General features: G+C 42.2%; 25 non-coding genes across 25 annotated transcripts; 12 read left to right on the forward strand and 13 right to left on the reverse strand.

Annotated features, from left to right (window-relative positions):
* Positions 1-1,054: 1,054 nt before the first annotated feature.
* Positions 1,055-1,127, reverse strand: trnak-uuu (transfer RNA lysine (anticodon UUU)). Its single transcript has one exon. It is a non-coding gene; the product is annotated as a tRNA-Lys (tRNA).
* A 167-nt stretch (positions 1,128-1,294) lies between these two features.
* Positions 1,295-1,366, forward strand: trnac-aca (transfer RNA cysteine (anticodon ACA)). The gene has a single exon. It is a non-coding gene; the product is annotated as a tRNA-Cys (tRNA).
* A 1,167-nt stretch (positions 1,367-2,533) lies between these two features.
* On the reverse strand, positions 2,534-2,606 carry trnak-uuu (transfer RNA lysine (anticodon UUU)). Its single transcript has one exon. It is a non-coding gene; the product is annotated as a tRNA-Lys (tRNA).
* Positions 2,607-2,773: 167 nt separating this feature from the next.
* On the forward strand, positions 2,774-2,845 carry trnaw-cca (transfer RNA tryptophan (anticodon CCA)). The gene has a single exon. It is a non-coding gene; the product is annotated as a tRNA-Trp (tRNA).
* A 1,167-nt stretch (positions 2,846-4,012) lies between these two features.
* Positions 4,013-4,085, reverse strand: trnak-uuu (transfer RNA lysine (anticodon UUU)). The gene has a single exon. It is a non-coding gene; the product is annotated as a tRNA-Lys (tRNA).
* Positions 4,086-4,252: 167 nt separating this feature from the next.
* trnaw-cca (transfer RNA tryptophan (anticodon CCA)) lies at positions 4,253-4,324 on the forward strand. The gene has a single exon. It is a non-coding gene; the product is annotated as a tRNA-Trp (tRNA).
* Positions 4,325-5,491: 1,167 nt separating this feature from the next.
* trnak-uuu (transfer RNA lysine (anticodon UUU)) lies at positions 5,492-5,564 on the reverse strand. The gene has a single exon. It is a non-coding gene; the product is annotated as a tRNA-Lys (tRNA).
* A 174-nt stretch (positions 5,565-5,738) lies between these two features.
* trnaw-cca (transfer RNA tryptophan (anticodon CCA)) lies at positions 5,739-5,810 on the forward strand. Its single transcript has one exon. It is a non-coding gene; the product is annotated as a tRNA-Trp (tRNA).
* Positions 5,811-6,970: 1,160 nt separating this feature from the next.
* trnak-uuu (transfer RNA lysine (anticodon UUU)) lies at positions 6,971-7,043 on the reverse strand. Its single transcript has one exon. It is a non-coding gene; the product is annotated as a tRNA-Lys (tRNA).
* Positions 7,044-7,210: 167 nt separating this feature from the next.
* Positions 7,211-7,282, forward strand: trnaw-cca (transfer RNA tryptophan (anticodon CCA)). Its single transcript has one exon. It is a non-coding gene; the product is annotated as a tRNA-Trp (tRNA).
* A 1,167-nt stretch (positions 7,283-8,449) lies between these two features.
* Positions 8,450-8,522, reverse strand: trnak-uuu (transfer RNA lysine (anticodon UUU)). Its single transcript has one exon. It is a non-coding gene; the product is annotated as a tRNA-Lys (tRNA).
* A 174-nt stretch (positions 8,523-8,696) lies between these two features.
* Positions 8,697-8,768, forward strand: trnaw-cca (transfer RNA tryptophan (anticodon CCA)). The gene has a single exon. It is a non-coding gene; the product is annotated as a tRNA-Trp (tRNA).
* A 1,167-nt stretch (positions 8,769-9,935) lies between these two features.
* On the reverse strand, positions 9,936-10,008 carry trnak-uuu (transfer RNA lysine (anticodon UUU)). Its single transcript has one exon. It is a non-coding gene; the product is annotated as a tRNA-Lys (tRNA).
* Positions 10,009-10,182: 174 nt separating this feature from the next.
* trnaw-cca (transfer RNA tryptophan (anticodon CCA)) lies at positions 10,183-10,254 on the forward strand. Its single transcript has one exon. It is a non-coding gene; the product is annotated as a tRNA-Trp (tRNA).
* A 1,159-nt stretch (positions 10,255-11,413) lies between these two features.
* trnak-uuu (transfer RNA lysine (anticodon UUU)) lies at positions 11,414-11,486 on the reverse strand. Its single transcript has one exon. It is a non-coding gene; the product is annotated as a tRNA-Lys (tRNA).
* A 1,374-nt stretch (positions 11,487-12,860) lies between these two features.
* trnak-uuu (transfer RNA lysine (anticodon UUU)) lies at positions 12,861-12,933 on the reverse strand. Its single transcript has one exon. It is a non-coding gene; the product is annotated as a tRNA-Lys (tRNA).
* A 174-nt stretch (positions 12,934-13,107) lies between these two features.
* Positions 13,108-13,179, forward strand: trnaw-cca (transfer RNA tryptophan (anticodon CCA)). Its single transcript has one exon. It is a non-coding gene; the product is annotated as a tRNA-Trp (tRNA).
* A 1,167-nt stretch (positions 13,180-14,346) lies between these two features.
* On the reverse strand, positions 14,347-14,419 carry trnak-uuu (transfer RNA lysine (anticodon UUU)). The gene has a single exon. It is a non-coding gene; the product is annotated as a tRNA-Lys (tRNA).
* Positions 14,420-14,586: 167 nt separating this feature from the next.
* Positions 14,587-14,658, forward strand: trnaw-cca (transfer RNA tryptophan (anticodon CCA)). Its single transcript has one exon. It is a non-coding gene; the product is annotated as a tRNA-Trp (tRNA).
* A 1,167-nt stretch (positions 14,659-15,825) lies between these two features.
* Positions 15,826-15,898, reverse strand: trnak-uuu (transfer RNA lysine (anticodon UUU)). Its single transcript has one exon. It is a non-coding gene; the product is annotated as a tRNA-Lys (tRNA).
* Positions 15,899-16,065: 167 nt separating this feature from the next.
* Positions 16,066-16,137, forward strand: trnaw-cca (transfer RNA tryptophan (anticodon CCA)). The gene has a single exon. It is a non-coding gene; the product is annotated as a tRNA-Trp (tRNA).
* A 1,165-nt stretch (positions 16,138-17,302) lies between these two features.
* trnak-uuu (transfer RNA lysine (anticodon UUU)) lies at positions 17,303-17,375 on the reverse strand. Its single transcript has one exon. It is a non-coding gene; the product is annotated as a tRNA-Lys (tRNA).
* A 167-nt stretch (positions 17,376-17,542) lies between these two features.
* On the forward strand, positions 17,543-17,614 carry trnaw-cca (transfer RNA tryptophan (anticodon CCA)). The gene has a single exon. It is a non-coding gene; the product is annotated as a tRNA-Trp (tRNA).
* A 1,167-nt stretch (positions 17,615-18,781) lies between these two features.
* On the reverse strand, positions 18,782-18,854 carry trnak-uuu (transfer RNA lysine (anticodon UUU)). The gene has a single exon. It is a non-coding gene; the product is annotated as a tRNA-Lys (tRNA).
* A 167-nt stretch (positions 18,855-19,021) lies between these two features.
* On the forward strand, positions 19,022-19,093 carry trnaw-cca (transfer RNA tryptophan (anticodon CCA)). The gene has a single exon. It is a non-coding gene; the product is annotated as a tRNA-Trp (tRNA).
* Positions 19,094-19,643: the final 550 nt, after the last annotated feature.

The raw sequence follows: 19,643 nt of genomic DNA on the forward strand, positions 1-19,643 counted from the left end.
ATCCTGCTTTAGATGACAATTGTCTCTCATAAAAGCCTGGCACACTGCAAAACCCAGGTCAGATGATGCTGTGTGATTGATTGACAGACTTAAATCAGTCTTCGAACACAGATTTTAACTTCTTATGGCTTGGGGGAAGTATTTCGACGTCTGGATGAAAAGCTTGCCCAAAGTTAACTGCCTGTTACTCAGGCCCAGACGCTAGGATATGCATAGAATTGGTAGATTTGGATAGAACACACTCTAAAGTTTCCAAAACCGTTCAAATGATGTCTGTGAGTATAACAGAACTGATATGGCAGGTGAAAATCTGAGGAAAATCCATCCGGGAAGTGGGATTTCTTTTGATGTGGGAAGTTTTCAATTGAATGCCTATTGAGTTTCTAATGGGTTAGGACCCAGATTGCAGTTCCTATGGCTTCCACTAGATGTCAACAGTCTTTAGACATTGTTTAAGGCTTGTTTTCTGAAAAATGAAGAAGAATGAAACCTTCTGTCAGTGGACTGAGGAAGCATGCAGTGCTGGTTTGAGCGCATGACCAAGTGCGCGCCCTTCGTTGTTTTTCCTTTCTATTGAATACGCTATTGTCCGGTTGAAATATTATCGAGTATTTAGACAATTGACAACCTGAGGATTAATTATAAAAATCGTTTGACATGTTTCAACAAACTTTACTGGTACTATTCGGACGTATTCGTCTGCGTGTTTTGACCGCCTTTGAGCCAGTGGATTACTGAACACAACGCGCCAACAAAACAGAGTTTTTGGGATATAAAGAGGGACTTTATCGAACAAAACAAACATTTATTGTGTAGCTGGGACTCTTGTGACTGCAACCAGATGAACATTTTCAAAGGTAAGTGATTAATTTGATGGCTATTTCTGACTTTCGTGAGTCCTCTAATTGGTTGGAAAATGTTTGTATGCTTTTGTAAGCGGGGCGCTGTCCTCAGATAATCGCATGGTATGCTGTCGCAGTAAAGCCATTTTTAAATCTGACACAATGCAAGTATTGAGAGACTGCCTACTGAAGGAAGGTGAACATTAAAGCAGCGCCCAAACAGGGACTTGAACCCTGGACCCTCAGATTAAAAGTCTGATGCTCTACCGACTGAGCTATTCCGGCTCTGAATTTACTTTTTTTCATACACCTAACCTGCCGGGCAGAGGCATGTGCTGACGAGGGGGCATTGTCAGATGGTACATTTACCCAGAGAACCAGGCCTCCATTCCAAATGATACAGTCAACGAAATCTGAACTAGGCATCCCCTCCAAAGATGCAATATGTCCAAGACCTCGTGGCGCAACGGTAGCGCGTCTGACTACAGATCAGAAGGTTGCGTGTTCAAATCACGTCGTGGTCAGGGTTTTTAATGTGTGCAATCTCTACCTTCTTTAAACAGCGAAGTCAATGAGTCAGCACAAGTACCAATGTGGCGTACAGTACAAATCTCAAATGAAAAAACAACCAAACCAATGCTGTTGTAGATCACAATTGTCTCTCATAAAAGCCTGGCACACTGCAAATTCCCAGATCAGATGATGCTGTGTGATTGATTGACAGAGTTAAATCAGTCTTCGAACACAGATTTTAACTTCTTATGGCTTGGGGGAAGTATTTCGACGTCTGGATGAAAAGCGTGCCCAAAGTTAAATGCCTGTTACTCAGGCCCAGACGCTAGGATATGCATAGAATTGGTAGATTTGGATAGAACACACTCTAAAGTTTCCAAAACCGTTCAAATGATGTCTGTGAGTATAACAGAACTGATATGGCAGGTGAAAATCTGAGGAAAATCCATCCGGGAAGTGGGATTTCTTTTGATGTGGGAAGTTTTCAATTGAATGCCTATTGAGTTTCTAATGGGTTAGGACCCAGATTGCAGTTCCCATGGCTTCCACTAGATGTCAACCGTCTTTAGACATTGTTTAAGGCTTGTTTTCTGAAAAATGAAGAAGAATGAGACCTTCTGTCAGTGGACTGAGGAAGCATGCAGTGCTGGTTTGAGCGCATGACCAAGTGCGCGCCCTTCGTTGTTTTTCCTTTCTATTGAATACGCTATTGTCCGGTTGAAATATTATCGAGTATTTAGACAATTGACAACCTGAGGATTAATTATAAAAATCATTTGACATGTTTCAACAAACTTTACTGGTACTATTCGGACGTATTCGTCTGCGTGTTTTGACCGCCTTTGAGCCAGTGGATTACTGAACACAACGCGCCAACAAAACAGAGTTTTTGGGATATAAAGAGGGACTTTATCGAACAAAACAAACATTTATTGTGTAGCTGGGACTCTTGTGACTGCAACCAGATGAAAATCTTCAAAGGTAAGTGATTAATTTGATGGCTATTTCTGACTTTCGTGAGTCCTCTAATTGGTTGGAAAATGTTTGTATGCTTTTGTAAGCGGGGCGCTGTCCTCAGATAATCGCATGGTATGCTGTCGCAGTAAAGCCATTTTTAAATCTGACACAATGCAAGTATTGAGAGACTGCCTACTGAAGGAAAGTGAACATTAAAGCAGCGCCCAAACAGGGACTTGAACCCTGGACCCTCAGATTAAAAGTCTGATGCTCTACCGACTGAGCTATTCGGGCTCTGAATTTACTTTTTTTCATACACCTAACCTGCCGGGCAGAGGCATGTGCTGACGAGGGGGCATTGTCAGATGGTACATTTACCCAGAGAACCAGGCCTCCATTCCAAATGATACAGTCAACGAAATCTGAACTAGGCATCCCCTCCAAAGATGCAATATGTCCAAGACCTCGTGGCGCAACGGTAGCGCGTCTGACTCCAGATCAGAAGGCTGCGTGTTCAAATCACGTCGTGGTCAGGGTTTTTAATGTGTGCAATCTCTACCTTCTTTAAACAGCGAAGTCAATGAGTCAGCACAAGTACCAATGTGGCGTACAGTACAAATCTCAAATGAAAAAACAACCAAACCAATGCTGTTGTAGATCACAATTGTCTCTCATAAAAGCCTGGCACACTGCAAATTCCCAGATCAGATGATGCTGTGTGATTGATTGACAGAGTTAAATCAGTCTTCGAACACAGATTTTAACTTCTTATGGCTTGGGGGAAGTATTTCGACGTCTGGATGAAAAGCGTGCCCAAAGTTAAATGCCTGTTACTCAGGCCCAGACGCTAGGATATGCATATAATTGGTAGATTTGGATAGAACACACTCTAAAGTTTCCAAAACCGTTCAAATGATGTCTGTGAGTATAACAGAACTGATATGGCAGGTGAAAATCTGAGGAAAATCCATCCGGGAAGTGGGATTTCTTTTGATGTGGGAAGTTTTCAATTGAATGCCTATTGAGTTTCTAATGGGTTAGGACCCAGATTGCAGTTCCCATGGCTTCCACTAGATGTCAACCGTCTTTAGACATTGTTTAAGGCTTGTTTTCTGAAAAATGAAGAAGAATGAGACCTTCTGTCAGTGGACTGAGGAAGCATGAAGTGCTGGTTTGCGGCCATGACCAAGTGCGCGCCCTTCGTTGTTTTTCCTTTCTATTGAATACGCTATTGTCCGGTTGAAATATTATCGAGTATTTAGACAATTGACAACCTGAGGATTAATTATAAAAATCGTTTGACATGTTTCAACAAACTTTACTGGTACTATTTGGACGTATTCGTCTGCGTGTTTTGACCACCTTTGAGCCAGTGGATTACTGAACACAACGCGCCAACAAAACAGAGTTTTTGGGATATAAAGAGGGACTTTATCGAACAAAACAAACATTTATTGTGTAGCTGGGACTCTTGTGACTGCAACCAGATGAAAATCTTCAAAGGTAAGTGATTAATTTGATGGCTATTTCTGACTTTCGTGAGTCCTCTAATTGGTTGGAAAATGTTTGTATGCTTTTGTAAGCGGGGCGCTGTCCTCAGATAATCGCATGGTATGCTGTCGCAGTAAAGCCATTTTTAAATCTGACACAATGCAAGTATTGAGAGACTGCCTACTGAAGGAAGGTGAACATTAAAGCAGCGCCCAAACAGGGACTTGAACCCTGGACCCTCAGATTAAAAGTCTGATGCTCTACCGACTGAGCTATTCGGGCTCTGAATTTACTTTTTTTCATACACCTAACCTGCCGGGCAGAGGCATGTGCTGACGAGGGGGCATTGTCAGATGGTACATTTACCCAGAGAACCAGGCCTCCATTCCAAATGATACAGTCAACGAAATCTGAACTAGGCATCCCCTCCAAAGATGCAATATGTCCAAGACCTCGTGGCGCAACGGTAGCGTGTCTGACTCCAGATCAGAAGGTTGCGTGTTCAAATCACGTCGTGGTCAGGGTTTTTAATGTGTGCAATCTCTACCTTCTTTAAACAGCGAAGTCAATGAGTCAGCACAAGTACCAATGTGGCGTACAGTACAAATCTCAAATGAAAAAACAACCAAACCAATGCTGTTGTAGATGACAATTGTCTCTCATAAAAGCCTGGCACACTGCAAATTCCCAGATCAGATGATGCTGTGTGATTGATTGACAGACTTAAATCAGTCTTCGAACACAGATTTTAACTTCTTATGGCTTGGGGGAAGTATTTCGACGTCTGGATGAAAAGCGTGCCCAAAGTTAAATGCCTGTTACTCAGGCCCAGACGCTAGGATATGCATAGAATTGGTAGATTTGGATAGAACACACTCTAAAGTTTCCAAAACCGTTCAAATGATGTCTGTGAGTATAACAGAACTGATATGGCAGGTGAAAATCTGAGGAAAATCCATCCGGGAAGTGGGATTTCTTTTGATGTGGGAAGTTTTCAATTGAATGCCTATTGAGTTTCTAATGGGTTAGGACCCAGATTGCAGTTCCCATGGCTTCCACTAGATGTCAACCGTCTTTAGACATTGTTTAAGGCTTGTTTTCTGAAAAATGAAGAAGAATGAGACCTTCTGTCAGTGGACTGAGGAAGCATGAAGTGCTGGTTTGCGGCCATGACCAAGTGCGCGCCCTTCGTTGTTTTTCCTTTCTATTGAATACGCTATTGTCCGGTTGAAATATTATCGAGTATTTAGACAATTGACAACCTGAGGATTAATTATAAAAATCGTTTGACATGTTTCAACAAACTTTACTGGTACTATTTGGACGTATTCGTCTGCGTGTTTTGACCACCTTTGAGCCAGTGGATTACTGAACACAACGCGCCAACAAAACAGAGTTTTTGGGATATAAAGAGGGACTTTATCGAACAAAACAAACATTTATTGTGTAGCTGGGACTCTTGTGACTGCAACCAGATGAAAATCTTCAAAGGTAAGTGATTAATTTGATGGCTATTTCTGACTTTCGTGAGTCCTCTAATTGGTTGGAAAATGTTTGTATGCTTTTGTAAGCGGGGCGCTGTCCTCAGATAATCGCATGGTATGCTGTCGCAGTAAAGCCATTTTTAAATCTGACACAATGCAAGTATTGAGAGACTGCCTACTGAAGGAAGGTGAACATTAAAGCAGCGCCCAAACAGGGACTTGAACCCTGGACCCTCAGATTAAAAGTCTGATGCTCTACCGACTGAGCTATTAGGGCTCTGAGCTTACTTTTTTTCATACACCTAACCTTCATACACCTAACCAGAGGCACGTGCTGACGAGGGGGCATTGTCAGATGGTACATTTCCCCAGAGAACCAGGCCTCCATTTCAAATGATACAGTCAACGAAATCTGAACTAGGCATCCCCTCCAAAGATACAATATGTCCAAGACCTCGTGGCGCAACGGTAGCGTGTCTGACTCCAGATCAGAAGGTTGCATGTTCAAATCACGTCGTGGTCAGGGTTTTTAATGTGTGCAATCTCTACCTTCTTTAAACAGCGAAGTCAGCACAAGTACCAATGTGGCGTACAGTACAAATCTCAAATGAAAAAACAACCAAACCAATGCTGTTGTAGATGACAATTGTCTCTCATAAAAGCCTGGCACACTGCAAATTCCCAGATCAGATGATGCTGTGTGATTGATTGACAGACTTAAATCAGTCTTTGAACACAGATTTTAACTTCTTATTCACTTGGGGGAAGTATTTCGACGTCTGGATGAAAAGCGTGCCCAAAGTTAAATGCCTGTTACTCAGGCCCAGACGCTAGGATATGCATATAATTGGTAGATTTGGATAGAACACACTCTAAAGTTTCCAAAACCGTTCAAATGATGTCTGTGAGTATAACAGAACTGATATGGCAGGTGAAAATCTGAGGAAAATCCATCCGGGAAGTGGGATTTCTTTTGATGTGGGAAGTTTTCAATTGAATGCCTATTGAGTTTCTAATGGGTTAGGACCCAGATTGCAGTTCCCATGGCTTCCACTAGATGTCAACCGTCTTTAGACATTGTTTAAGGCTTGTTTTCTGAAAAATGAAGAAGAATGAGACCTTCTGTCAGTGGACTGAGGAAGCATGCAGTGCTGGTTTGAGCGCATGACCAAGTGCGCGCCCTTCGTTGTTTTTCCTTTCTATTGAATACGCTATTGTCCGGTTGAAATATTATCGAGTATTTAGACAATTGACAACCTGAGGATTAATTATAAAAATCATTTGACATGTTTCAACAAACTTTACTGGTACTATTCGGACGTATTCGTCTGCGTGTTTTGACCGCCTTTGAGCCAGTGGATTACTGAACACAACGCGCCAACAAAACAGAGTTTTTGGGATATAAAGAGGGACTTTATCGAACAAAACAAACATTTATTGTGTAGCTGGGACTCTTGTGACTGCAACCAGATGAAAATCTTCAAAGGTAAGTGATTAATTTGATGGCTATTTCTGACTTTCGTGAGTCCTCTAATTGGTTGGAAAATGTTTGTATGCTTTTGTAAGCGGGGCGCTGTCCTCAGATAATCGCATGGTATGCTGTCGCAGTAAAGCCATTTTTAAATCTGACACAATGCAAGTATTGAGAGACTGCCTACTGAAGGAAGGTGAACATTAAAGCAGCACCCAAACAGGGACTTGAACCCTGGACCCTCAGATTAAAAGTCTGATGCTCTACCGACTGAGCTATTCGGGCTCTGAATTTACTTTTTTTCATACACCTAACCTGCCGGGCAGAGGCATGTGCTGACGAGGGGGCATTGTCAGATGGTACATTTACCCAGAGAACCAGGCCTCCATTCCAAATGATACAGTCAACGAAATCTGAACTAGGCATCCCCTCCAAAGATGCAATATGTCCAAGACCTCGTGGCGCAACGGTAGCGCGTCTGACTCCAGATCAGAAGGTTGCGTGTTCAAATCACGTCGTGGTCAGGGTTTTTAATGTGTGCAATCTCTACCTTCTTTAAACAGCGAAGTCAATGAGTCAGCACAAGTACCAATGTGGCGTACAGTACAAATCTCAAATGAAAAAACAACCAAACCAATGCTGTTGTAGATCACAATTGTCTCTCATAAAAGCCTGGCACACTGCAAATTCCCAGATCAGATGATGCTGTGTGATTGATTGACAGAGTTAAATCAGTCTTCGAACACAGATTTTAACTTCTTATGGCTTGGGGGAAGTATTTCGACGTCTGGATGAAAAGCGTGCCCAAAGTTAAATGCCTGTTACTCAGGCCCAGACGCTAGGATATGCATAGAATTTGTAGATTTGGATAGAACACACTCTAAAGTTTCCAAAACCGTTCAAATGATGTCTGTGAGTATAACAGAACTGATATGGCAGGTGAAAATCTGAGGAAAATCCATCCGGGAAGTGGGATTTCTTTTGATGTGGGAAGTTTTCAATTGAATGCCTATTGAGTTTCTAATGGGTTAGGACCCAGATTGCAGTTCCCATGGCTTCCACTAGATGTCAACAGTCTTTAGACATTGTTTAAGGCTTGTTTTCTGAAAAATGAAGAAGAATGAGACCTTCTGTCAGTGGACTGAGGAAGCATGCAGTGCTGGTTTGAGCGCATGACCAAGTGCGCGCCCTTCGTTGTTTTTCCTTTCTATTGAATACGCTATTGTCCGGTTGAAATATTATCGAGTATTTAGACAATTGACAACCTGAGGATTAATTATAAAAATCATTTGACATGTTTCAACAAACTTTACTGGTACTATTCGGACGTATTCGTCTGCGTGTTTTGACCGCCTTTGAGCCAGTGGATTACTGAACACAACGCGCCAACAAAACAGAGTTTTTGGGATATAAAGAGGGACTTTATCGAACAAAACAAACATTTATTGTGTAGCTGGGACTCTTGTGACTGCAACCAGATGAAAATCTTCAAAGGTAAGTGATTAATTTGATGGCTATTTCTGACTTTCGTGACTCATCTAATTGGTTGGAAAATGTTTGTATGCTTTTGTAAGCGGGGAGCTGTCCTCAGATAATCGCATGGTATGCTGTCGCAGTAAAACCATTTTTAAATCTGACACAATGCAAGTATTGAGAGACTGCCTACTGAAGGAAGGTGAACATTAAAGCAGCGCCCGAACAGGGACTTGAACCCTGGACCCTCAGATTAAAAGTCTGATGCTCTACCGACTGAGCTATTCGGGCTCTGAACTTACTTTTTTTCATACACCTAACCTTCATACACCTAACCAGAGGCACGTGCTGACGAGGGGGCATTGTCAGATGGTACATTTCCCCAGAGAACCAGGCCTCCATTTCAAATGATACAGTCAACGAAATCTGAACTAGGCATCCCCTCCAAAGATACAATATGTCCAAGACCTCGTGGCGCAACGGTAGCGTGTCTGACTCCAGATCAGAAGGTTGCATGTTCAAATCACGTCGTGGTCAGGGTTTTTAATGTGTGCAATCTCTACCTTCTTTAAACAGCGAAGTCAATGAGTCAGCACAAGTACCAATGTGGCGTACAGTACAAATCTCAAATGAAAAAACAACCAAACCAATGCTGTTGTAGATGACAATTGTCTCTCATAAAAGCCTGGCACACTGCAAATTCCCAGATCAGATGATGCTGTGTGATTGATTGACAGACTTAAATCAGTCTTTGAACACAGATTTTAACTTCTTATGGCTTGGGGGAAGTATTTCGACGTCTGGATGAAAAGCGTGCCCAAAGTTAAATGCCTGTTACTCAGGCCCAGACGCTAGGATATGCATAGAATTGGTAGATTTGGATAGAACACACTCTAAAGTTTCCAAAACCGTTCAAATGATGTCTGTGAGTATAACAGAACTGATATGGCAGGTGAAAATCTGAGGAAAATCCATCCGGGAAGTGGGATTTCTTTTGATGTGGGAAGTTTTCAATTGAATGCCTATTGAGTTTCTAATGGGTTAGGACCCAGATTGCAGTTCCCATGGCTTCCACTAGATGTCAACCGTCTTTAGACATTGTTTAAGGCTTGTTTTCTGAAAAATGAAGAAGAATGAGACCTTCTGTCAGTGGACTGAGGAAGCATGCAGTGCTGGTTTGAGCGCATGACCAAGTGCGCGCCCTTCGTTGTTTTTCCTTTCTATTGAATACGCTATTGTCCGGTTGAAATATTATCGAGTATTTAGACAATTGACAACCTGAGGATTAATTATAAAAATCATTTGACATGTTTCAACAAACTTTACTGGTACTATTCGGACGTATTCGTCTGCGTGTTTTGACCGCCTTTGAGCCAGTGGATTACTGAACACAACGCGCCAACAAAACAGAGTTTTTGGGATATAAAGAGGGACTTTATCGAACAAAACAAACATTTATTGTGTAGCTGGGACTCTTGTGACTGCAACCAGATGAAAATCTTCAAAGGTAAGTGATTAATTTGATGGCTATTTCTGACTTTCGTGAGTCCTCTAATTGGTTGGAAAATGTTTGTATGCTTTTGTAAGCGGGGCGCTGTCCTCAGATAATCGCATGGTATGCTGTCGCAGTAAAGCCATTTTTAAATCTGACACAATGCAAGTATTGAGAGACTGCCTACTGAAGGAAGGTGAACATTAAAGCAGCACCCGAACAGGGACTTGAACCCTGGACCCTCAGATTAAAAGTCTGATGCTCTACCGACTGAGCTATTCGGGCTCTGAACTTACTTTTTTTCATACACCTAACCTTCATACACCTAACCAGAGGCACGTGCTGACGAGGGGGCATTGTCAGATGGTACATTTCCCCAGAGAACCAGGCCTCCATTTCAAATGATACAGTCAACGAAATCTGAACTAGGCATCCCCTCCAAAGATACAATATGTCCAAGACCTCGTGGCGCAACGGTAGCGTGTCTGACTCCAGATCAGAAGGTTCCATGTTCAAATCACGTCGTGGTCAGGGTTTTTAATGTGTGCAATCTCTACCTTCTTTAAACAGCGAAGTCAGCACAAGTACCAATGTGGCGTACAGTACAAATCTCAAATGAAAAAACAACCAAACCAATGCTGTTGTAGATGACAATTGTCTCTCATAAAAGCCTGGCACACTGCGAATTCCCAGATCAGATGATGCTGTGTGATTGATTGACAGACTTAAATCAGTCTTTGAACACAGATTTTAACTTCTTATGGCTTGGGGGAAGTATTTCGACGTCTGGATGAAAAGCGTGCCCAAAGTTAAATGCCTGTTACTCAGGCCCAGACGCTAGGATATGCATATAATTGGTAGATTTGGATAGAACACACTCTAAAGTTTCCAAAACCGTTCAAATGATGTCTGTGAGTATAACAGAACTGATATGGCAGGTGAAAATCTGAGGAAAATCCATCCGGGAAGTGGGATTTCTTTTGATGTGGGAAGTTTTCAATTGAATGCCTATTGAGTTTCTAATGGGTTAGGACCCAGATTGCAGTTCCCATGGCTTCCACTAGATGTCAACCGTCTTTAGACATTGTTTAAGGCTTGTTTTCTGAAAAATGAAGAAGAATGAGACCTTCTGTCAGTGGACTGAGGAAGCATGCAGTGCTGGTTTGAGCGCATGACCAAGTGCGCGCCCTTCGTTGTTTTTCCTTTCTATTGAATACGCTATTGTCCGGTTGAAATATTATCGAGTATTTAGACAATTGACAACCTGAGGATTAATTATAAAAATCATTTGACATGTTTCAACAAACTTTACTGGTACTATTCGGACGTATTCGTCTGCGTGTTTTGACCGCCTTTGAGCCAGTGGATTACTGAACACAACGCGCCAACAAAACAGAGTTTTTGGGATATAAAGAGGGACTTTATCGAACAAAACAAACATTTATTGTGTAGCTGGGACTCTTGTGACTGCAACCAGATGAAAATCTTCAAAGGTAAGTGATTAATTTGATGGCTATTTCTGACTTTCGTGAGTCCTCTAATTGGTTGGAAAATGTTTGTATGCTTTTGTAAGCGGGGCGCTGTCCTCAGATAATCGCATGGTATGCTGTCGCAGTAAAGCCATTTTTAAATCTGACACAATGCAAGTATTGAGAGACTGCCTACTGAAGGAAGGTGAACATTAAAGCAGCGCCCAAACAGGGACTTGAACCCTGGACCCTCAGATTAAAAGTCTGATGCTCTACCGACTGAGCTATTCGGGCTCTGAATTTACTTTTTTTCATACACCTAACCTGCCGGGCAGAGGCATGTGCTGACGAGGGGGCATTGTCAGATGGTACATTTACCCAGAGAACCAGGCCTCCATTCCAAATGATACAGTCAACGAAATCTGAACTAGGCATCCCCTCCAAAGATGCAATATGTCCAAGACCTCGTGGCGCAACGGTAGCGCGTCTGACTCCAGATCAGGGTTTTTAATGTGTGCAATCTCTACCTTCTTTAAACAGCGAAGTCAATGAGTCAGCACAAGTACCAATGTGGCGTACAGTACAAATCTCAAATGAAAAAACAACCAAACCAATGCTGTTGTAGATCACAATTGTCTCTCATAAAAGCCTGGCACACTGCAAATTCCCAGATCAGATGATGCTGTGTGATTGATTGACAGAGTTAAATCAGTCTTCGAACACAGATTTTAACTTCTTATGGCTTGGGGGAAGTATTTCGACGTCTGGATGAAAAGCGTGCCCAAAGTTAAATGCCTGTTACTCAGGCCCAGACGCTAGGATATGCATAGAATTGGTAGATTTGGATAGAACACACTCTAAAGTTTCCAAAACCGTTCAAATGATGTCTGTGAGTATAACAGAACTGATATGGCAGGTGAAAATCTGAGGAAAATCCATCCGGGAAGTGGGATTTCTTTTGATGTGGGAAGTTTTCAATTGAATGCCTATTGAGTTTCTAATGGGTTAGGACCCAGATTGCAGTTCCCATGGCTTCCACTAGATGTCAACAGTCTTTAGACATTGTTTAAGGCTTGTTTTCTGAAAAATGAAGAAGAATGAGACCTTCTGTCAGTGGACTGAGGAAGCATGCAGTGCTGGTTTGAGCGCATGACCAAGTGCGCGCCCTTCGTTGTTTTTCCTTTCTATTGAATACGCTATTGTCCGGTTCAAATATTATCGAGTATTTAGACAATTGACAACCTGAGGATTAATTATAAAAATCATTTGACATGTTTCAACAAACTTTACTGGTACTATTCGGACGTATTCGTCTGCGTGTTTTGACCGCCTTTGAGCCAGTGGATTACTGAACACAACGCGCCAACAAAACAGAGTTTTTGGGATATAAAGAGGGACTTTATCGAACAAAACAAACATTTATTGTGTAGCTGGGACTCTTGTGACTGCAACCAGATGAAAATCTTCAAAGGTAAGTGATTAATTTGATGGCTATTTCTGACTTTCGTGACTCATCTAATTGGTTGGAAAATGTTTGTATGCTTTTGTAAGCGGGGAGCTGTCCTCAGATAATCGCATGGTATGCTGTCGCAGTAAAACCATTTTTAAATCTGACACAATGCAAGTATTGAGAGACTGCCTACTGAAGGAAGGTGAACATTAAAGCAGCGCCCGAACAGGGACTTGAACCCTGGACCCTCAGATTAAAAGTCTGATGCTCTACCGACTGAGCTATTCGGGCTCTGAACTTACTTTTTTTCATACACCTAACCTTCATACACCTAACCAGAGGCACGTGCTGACGAGGGGGCATTGTCAGATGGTACATTTCCCCAGAGAACCAGGCCTCCATTTCAAATGATACAGTCAACGAAATCTGAACTAGGCATCCCCTCCAAAGATACAATATGTCCAAGATCTCGTGGCGCAACGGTAGCGTGTCTGACTCCAGATCAGAAGGTTGCATGTTCAAATCACGTCGTGGTCAGGGTTTTTAATGTGTGCAATCTCTACCTTCTTTAAACAGCGAAGTCAATGAGTCAGCACAAGTACCAATGTGGCGTACAGTACAAATCTCAAATGAAAAAACAACCAAACCAATGCTGTTGTAGATGACAATTGTCTCTCATAAAAGCCTGGCACACTGCAAATTCCCAGATCAGATGATGCTGTGTGATTGATTGACAGACTTAAATCAGTCTTTGAACACAGATTTTAACTTCTTATGGCTTGGGGGAAGTATTTCGACGTCTGGATGAAAAGCGTGCCCAAAGTTAAATGCCTGTTACTCAGGCCCAGACGCTAGGATATGCATAGAATTGGTAGATTTGGATAGAACACACTCTAAAGTTTCCAAAACCGTTCAAATGATGTCTGTGAGTATAACAGAACTGATATGGCAGGTGAAAATCTGAGGAAAATCCATCCGGGAAGTGGGATTTCTTTTGATGTGGGAAGTTTTCAATTGAATGCCTATTGAGTTTCTAATGGGTTAGGACCCAGATTGCAGTTCCCATGGCTTCCACTAGATGTCAACCGTCTTTAGACATTGTTTAAGGCTTGTTTTCTGAAAAATGAAGAAGAATGAGACCTTCTGTCAGTGGACTGAGGAAGCATGCAGTGCTGGTTTGAGCGCATGACCAAGTGCGCGCCCTTCGTTGTTTTTCCTTTCTATTGAATACGCTATTGTCCGGTTGAAATATTATCGAGTATTTAGACAATTGACAACCTGAGGATTAATTATAAAAATCATTTGACATGTTTCAACAAACTTTACTGGTACTATTCGGACGTATTCGTCTGCGTGTTTTGACCGCCTTTGAGCCAGTGGATTACTGAACACAACGCGCCAACAAAACAGAGTTTTTGGGATATAAAGAGGGACTTTATCGAACAAAACAAACATTTATTGTGTAGCTGGGACTCTTGTGACTGCAACCAGATGAAAATCTTCAAAGGTAAGTGATTAATTTGATGGCTATTTCTGACTTTCGTGAGTCCTCTAATTGGTTGGAAAATGTTTGTATGCTTTTGTAAGCGGGGAGCTGTCCTCAGATAATCGCATGGTATGCTGTCGCAGTAAAGCCATTTTTAAATCTGACACAATGCAAGTATTGAGAGACTGCCTACTGAAGGAAGGTGAACATTAAAGCAGCGCCCAAACAGGGACTTGAACCCTGGACCCTCAGATTAAAAGTCTGATGCTCTACCGACTGAGCTATTCGGGCTCTGAATTTACTTTTTTTCATACACCTAACCTGCCGGGCAGAGGCATGTGCTGACGAGGGGGCATTGTCAGATGGTACATTTACCCAGAGAACCAGGCCTCCATTCCAAATGATACAGTCAACGAAATCTGAACTAGGCATCCCCTCCAAAGATGCAATATGTCCAAGACCTCGTGGCGCAACGGTAGCGCGTCTGACTCCAGATCAGAAGGTTGCGTGTTCAAATCACGTCGTGGTCAGGGTTTTTAATGTGTGCAATCTCTACCTTCTTTAAACAGCGAAGTCAATGAGTCAGCACAAGTACCAATGTGGCGTACAGTACAAATCTCAAATGAAAAAACAACCAAACCAATGCTGTTGTAGATCACAATTGTCTCTCATAAAAGCCTGGCACACTGCAAATTCCCAGATCAGATGATGCTGTGTGATTGATTGACAGAGTTAAATCAGTCTTCGAACACAGATTTTAACTTCTTATGGCTTGGGGGAAGTATTTCGACGTCTGGATGAAAAGCGTGCCCAAAGTTAAATGCCTGTTACTCAGGCCCAGACGCTAGGATATGCATAGAATTGGTAGATTTGGATAGAACACACTCTAAAGTTTCCAAAACCGTTCAAATGATGTCTGTGAGTATAACAGAACTGATATGGCAGGTGAAAATCTGAGGAAAATCCATCCGGGAAGTGGGATTTCTTTTGATGTGGGAAGTTTTCAATTGAATGCCTATTGAGTTTCTAATGGGTTAGGACCCAGATTGCAGTTCCCATGGCTTCCACTAGATGTCAACAGTCTTTAGACATTGTTTAAGGCTTGTTTTCTGAAAAATGAAGAAGAATGAGACCTTCTGTCAGTGGACTGAGGAAGCATGCAGTGCTGGTTTGAGCGCATGACCAAGTGCGCGCCCTTCGTTGTTTTTCCTTTCTATTGAATACGCTATTGTCCGGTTGAAATATTATCGAGTATTTAGACAATTGACAACCTGAGGATTAATTATAAAAATCATTTGACATGTTTCAACAAACTTTACTGGTACTATTCGGACGTATTCGTCTGCGTGTTTTGACCGCCTTTGAGCCAGTGGATTACTGAACACAACGCGCCAACAAAACAGAGTTTTTGGGATATAAAGAGGGACTTTATCGAACAAAACAAAGATTTATTGTGTAGCTGGGACTCTTGTGACTGCAACCAGATGAAAATCTTCAAAGGTAAGTGATTAATTTGATGGCTATTTCTGACTTTCGTGAGTCCTCTAATTGGTTGGAAAATGTTTGTATGCTTTTGTAAGCGGGGAGCTGTCCTCAGATAATCGCATGGTATGCTGTCGCAGTAAAACCATTTTTAAATCTGACACAATGCAAGTATTGAGAGACTGCCTACTGAAGGAAGGTGAACATTAAAGCAGCGCCCGAATAGGGACTTGAACCCTGGACCCTCAGATTAAAAGTCTGATGCTCTACCGACTGAGCTATTCGGGCTCTGAAGTTACTTTTTTTCATACACCTAACCTGCCGGGCAGAGGCATGTGCTGACGAGGGGGCATTGTCAGAGGGTACATTTCCCCAGAGAACCAGGCCTCCATTCCAAATGATACAGTCAACGAAATCTGAACTAGGCATCCCCTCCAAAGATGCAATATGTCCAAGACCTCGTGACGCAAAGGTAGCGCGTCTGACTCCAGATCAGAAGGTTGCGTGTTCAAATCACGTCGTGGTCAGGGTTTTTAATGTGTGCAACCTCTACCTTCTTTAAACAGCGAAGTCAATGAGTCAGCACAAGTACCAATGTGGCGTACAGTACAAATCTCAAATGAAAAAACAACCAAACCAATGCTGTTGTAGATGACAATTGTCTCATAAAAGCCTGGCACACTGCAAATTCCCAGATCAGATGATGCTGTGTGATTGATTGACAGAGTTAAATCAGTCTTCGAACACAGATTTTAACTTCTTATGGCTTGGGGGAAGTATTTCGACGTCTGGATGAAAAGCGTGCCCAAAGTTAAATGCCTGTTACTCAGGCCCAGACGCTAGGATATGCATGGAATTGGTAGATTTGGATAGAACACACTCTAAAGTTTCCAAAACCGTTCAAATGATGTCTGTGAGTATAACAGAACTGATATGGCAGGTGAAAATCTGAGGAAAATCCATCCGGGAAGTGGGATTTCTTTTGATGTGGGAAGTTTTCAATTGAATGCCTATTGAGTTTCTAATGGGTTAGGACCCAGATTGCAGTTCCCATGGCTTCCACTAGATGTCAACAGTCTTTAGACATTGTTTAAGGCTTGTTTTCTGAAAAATGAAGAAGAATGAGACCTTCTGTCAGTGGACTGAGGAAGCATGCAGTGCTGGTTTGAGCGCATGACCAAGTGCGCGCCCTTCGTTGTTTTTCCTTTCTATTGAATACGCTATTGTCCGGTTGAAATATTATCGAGTATTTAGACAATTGACAACCTGAGGATTAATTATAAAAATCATTTGACATGTTTCAACAAACTTTACTGGTACTATTCGGACGTATTCGTCTGCGTGTTTTGACCGCCTTTGAGCCAGTGGATTACTGAACACAACGCGCCAACAAAACAGAGTTTTTGGGATATAAAGAGGGACTTTATCGAACAAAACAAACATTTATTGTGTAGCTGGGACTCTTGTGACTGCAACCAGATGAAAATCTTCAAAGGTAAGTGATTAATTTGATGGCTATTTCTGACTTTCGTGAGTCCTCTAATTGGTTGGAAAATGTTTGTATGCTTTTGTAAGCGGGGAGCTGTCCACAGATAATCGCATGGTATGCTGTCGCAGTAAAACCATTTTTAAATCTGACACAATGCAAGTATTGAGAGACTGCCTACTGAAGGAAGGTGAACATTAAAGCAGCGCCCGAACAGGGACTTGAAGCCTGGACCCTCAGATTAAAAGTCTGATGCTCTACCGACTGAGCTATTCGGGCTCTGAACTTAATTTTTTTCATACACCTAACCTGCCGGGCAGAGGCACGTGCTGACGAGGGGGCATTGTCAGATGGTACATTTCCCCAGAGAACCAGGCCTCCATTTCAAATGATACAGTCAACGAAATCTGAACTAGGCATCCCCTCCAAAGATGCAATATGTCCAAGACCTCGTGCCGCAATGGTAGCGCGTCTGACTCCAGATCAGAAGGTTGCGTGTTCAAATCACGTCGTGGTCAGGGTTTTTAATGTGTGCAATCTCTACCTTCTTTAAACAGCGAAGTCAATGAGTCAGCACAAGTACCAATGTGGCGTACAGTACAAATCTCAAATGAAAAAACAACCAAACCAATGCTGTTGTAGATGACAATTGTCTCTCATAAAAGCCTGGCACACTGCAAATTCCCAGATCAGATGATGCTGTGTGATTGATTGACAGACTTAAATCAGTCTTCGAACACAGATTTTAACTTCTTATGGCTTGGGGGAAGTATTTCGACGTCTGGATGAAAAGCGTGCCCAAAGTTAAATGCCTGTTACTCAGGCCCAGATGCTAGGATATGCATAGAATTGGTAGATTTGGATAGAACACACTCTAAAGTTTCCAAAACCGTTCAAATGATGTCTGTGAGTATAACAGAACTGATATGGCAGGTGAAAATCTGAGGAAAATCCATCCGGGAAGTGGGATTTCTTTTGATGTGGGAAGTTTTCAATTGAATGCCTATTGAGTTTCTAATGGGTTAGGACCCAGATTGCAGTTCCTATGGCTTCCACTAGATGTCAACAGTCTTTAGACATTGTTTAAGGCTTGTTTTCTGAAAAATGAAGAAGAATGAGACCTTCTGTCAGTGGACTGAGGAAGCATGCAGTGCTGGTTTGAGCGCATGACCAAGTGCGCGCCCTTCGTTGTTTTTCCTTTCTATTGAATACGCTATTGTCCGGTTCAAATATTATCGAGTATTTAGACAATTGACAACCTGAGGATTAATTATAAAAATCATTTGACATGTTTCAACAAACTTTACTGGTACTATTCGGACGTATTCGTCTGCGTGTTTTGACCGCCTTTGAGCCAGTGGATTACTGAACACAACACGCCAACAAAACAGAGTTTTTGGGATATAAAGAGGGACTTTATCGAACAAAACAAACATTTATTGTGTAGCTGGGACTCTTGTGACTGCAACCAGATGAAAATCTTCAAAGGTAAGTGATTAATTTGATGGCTATTTCTGACTTTCGTGACTCCTCTAATTGGTTGGAAAATGTTTGTATGCTTTTGTAAGAGGGGAGCTGTCCTCAGATAATGGCATGGTATGCTGTCGCAGTAAAACCATTTTTAAATCTGACACAATGCAAGTATTGAGAGACTGCCTACTGAAGGAAGGTGAACATTAAAGCAGCGCCCGAACAGGGACTTGAACCCTGGACCCTCAGATTAAAAGTCTGATGCTCTACCGACTGAGCTATTCGGGCTCTGAACTTAATTTTTTTCATACACCTAACCTGCCGGGCAGAGGCACGTGCTGACGAGGGGGCATTGTCAGATGGTACATTTCCCCAGAGAACCAGGCCTCCATTTCAAATGATACAGTCAACGAAATCTGAACTAGGCATCCCCTCCAAAGATGCTATATGTCCAAGACCTCGTGGCGCAATGGTAGCGCGTCTGACTCCAGATCAGAAGGTTGCGTGTTCAAATCACGTCGTGGTCAGGGTTTTTAATGTGTGCAATCTCTACCTTCTTTAAACAGCGAAGTCAGCACAAGTACCAATGTGGCGTACAGTACAAATCTCAAATGAAAAAACAACCAAACCAATGCTGTTGTAGATGACAATTGTCTCTCATAAAAGCCTGGCACACTGCAAATTCCCAGATCAGATGATGCTGTGTGATTGATTGACAGACTTAAATCAGTCTTCGAACACAGATTTTAACTTCTTATGGCTTGGGGGAAGTATTTCGACGTCTGGATGAAAAGCGTGCCCAAAGTTAAATGCCTGTTACTCAGGCCCAGATGCTAGGATATGCATAGAATTGGTAGATTTGGATAGAACACACTCTAAAGTTTCCAAAACCGTTCAAATGATGTCTGTGAGTATAACAGAACTGATATGGCAGGTGAAAATCTGAGGAAAATCCATCCGGGAAGTGGGATTTCTTTTGATGTGGGAAGTTTTCAATTGAATGCCTATTGAGTTTCTAATGGGTTAGGACCCAGATTGCAGTTCCTATGGCTTCCACTAGATGTCAACAGTCTTTAG

Source organism: Salmo salar, chromosome 03, assembly GCF_965601325.2.
Source record: "Salmo salar chromosome 03, fSalSal1, whole genome shotgun sequence".
Taxonomy (NCBI): Eukaryota; Metazoa; Chordata; class Actinopteri; order Salmoniformes; family Salmonidae; genus Salmo; species Salmo salar.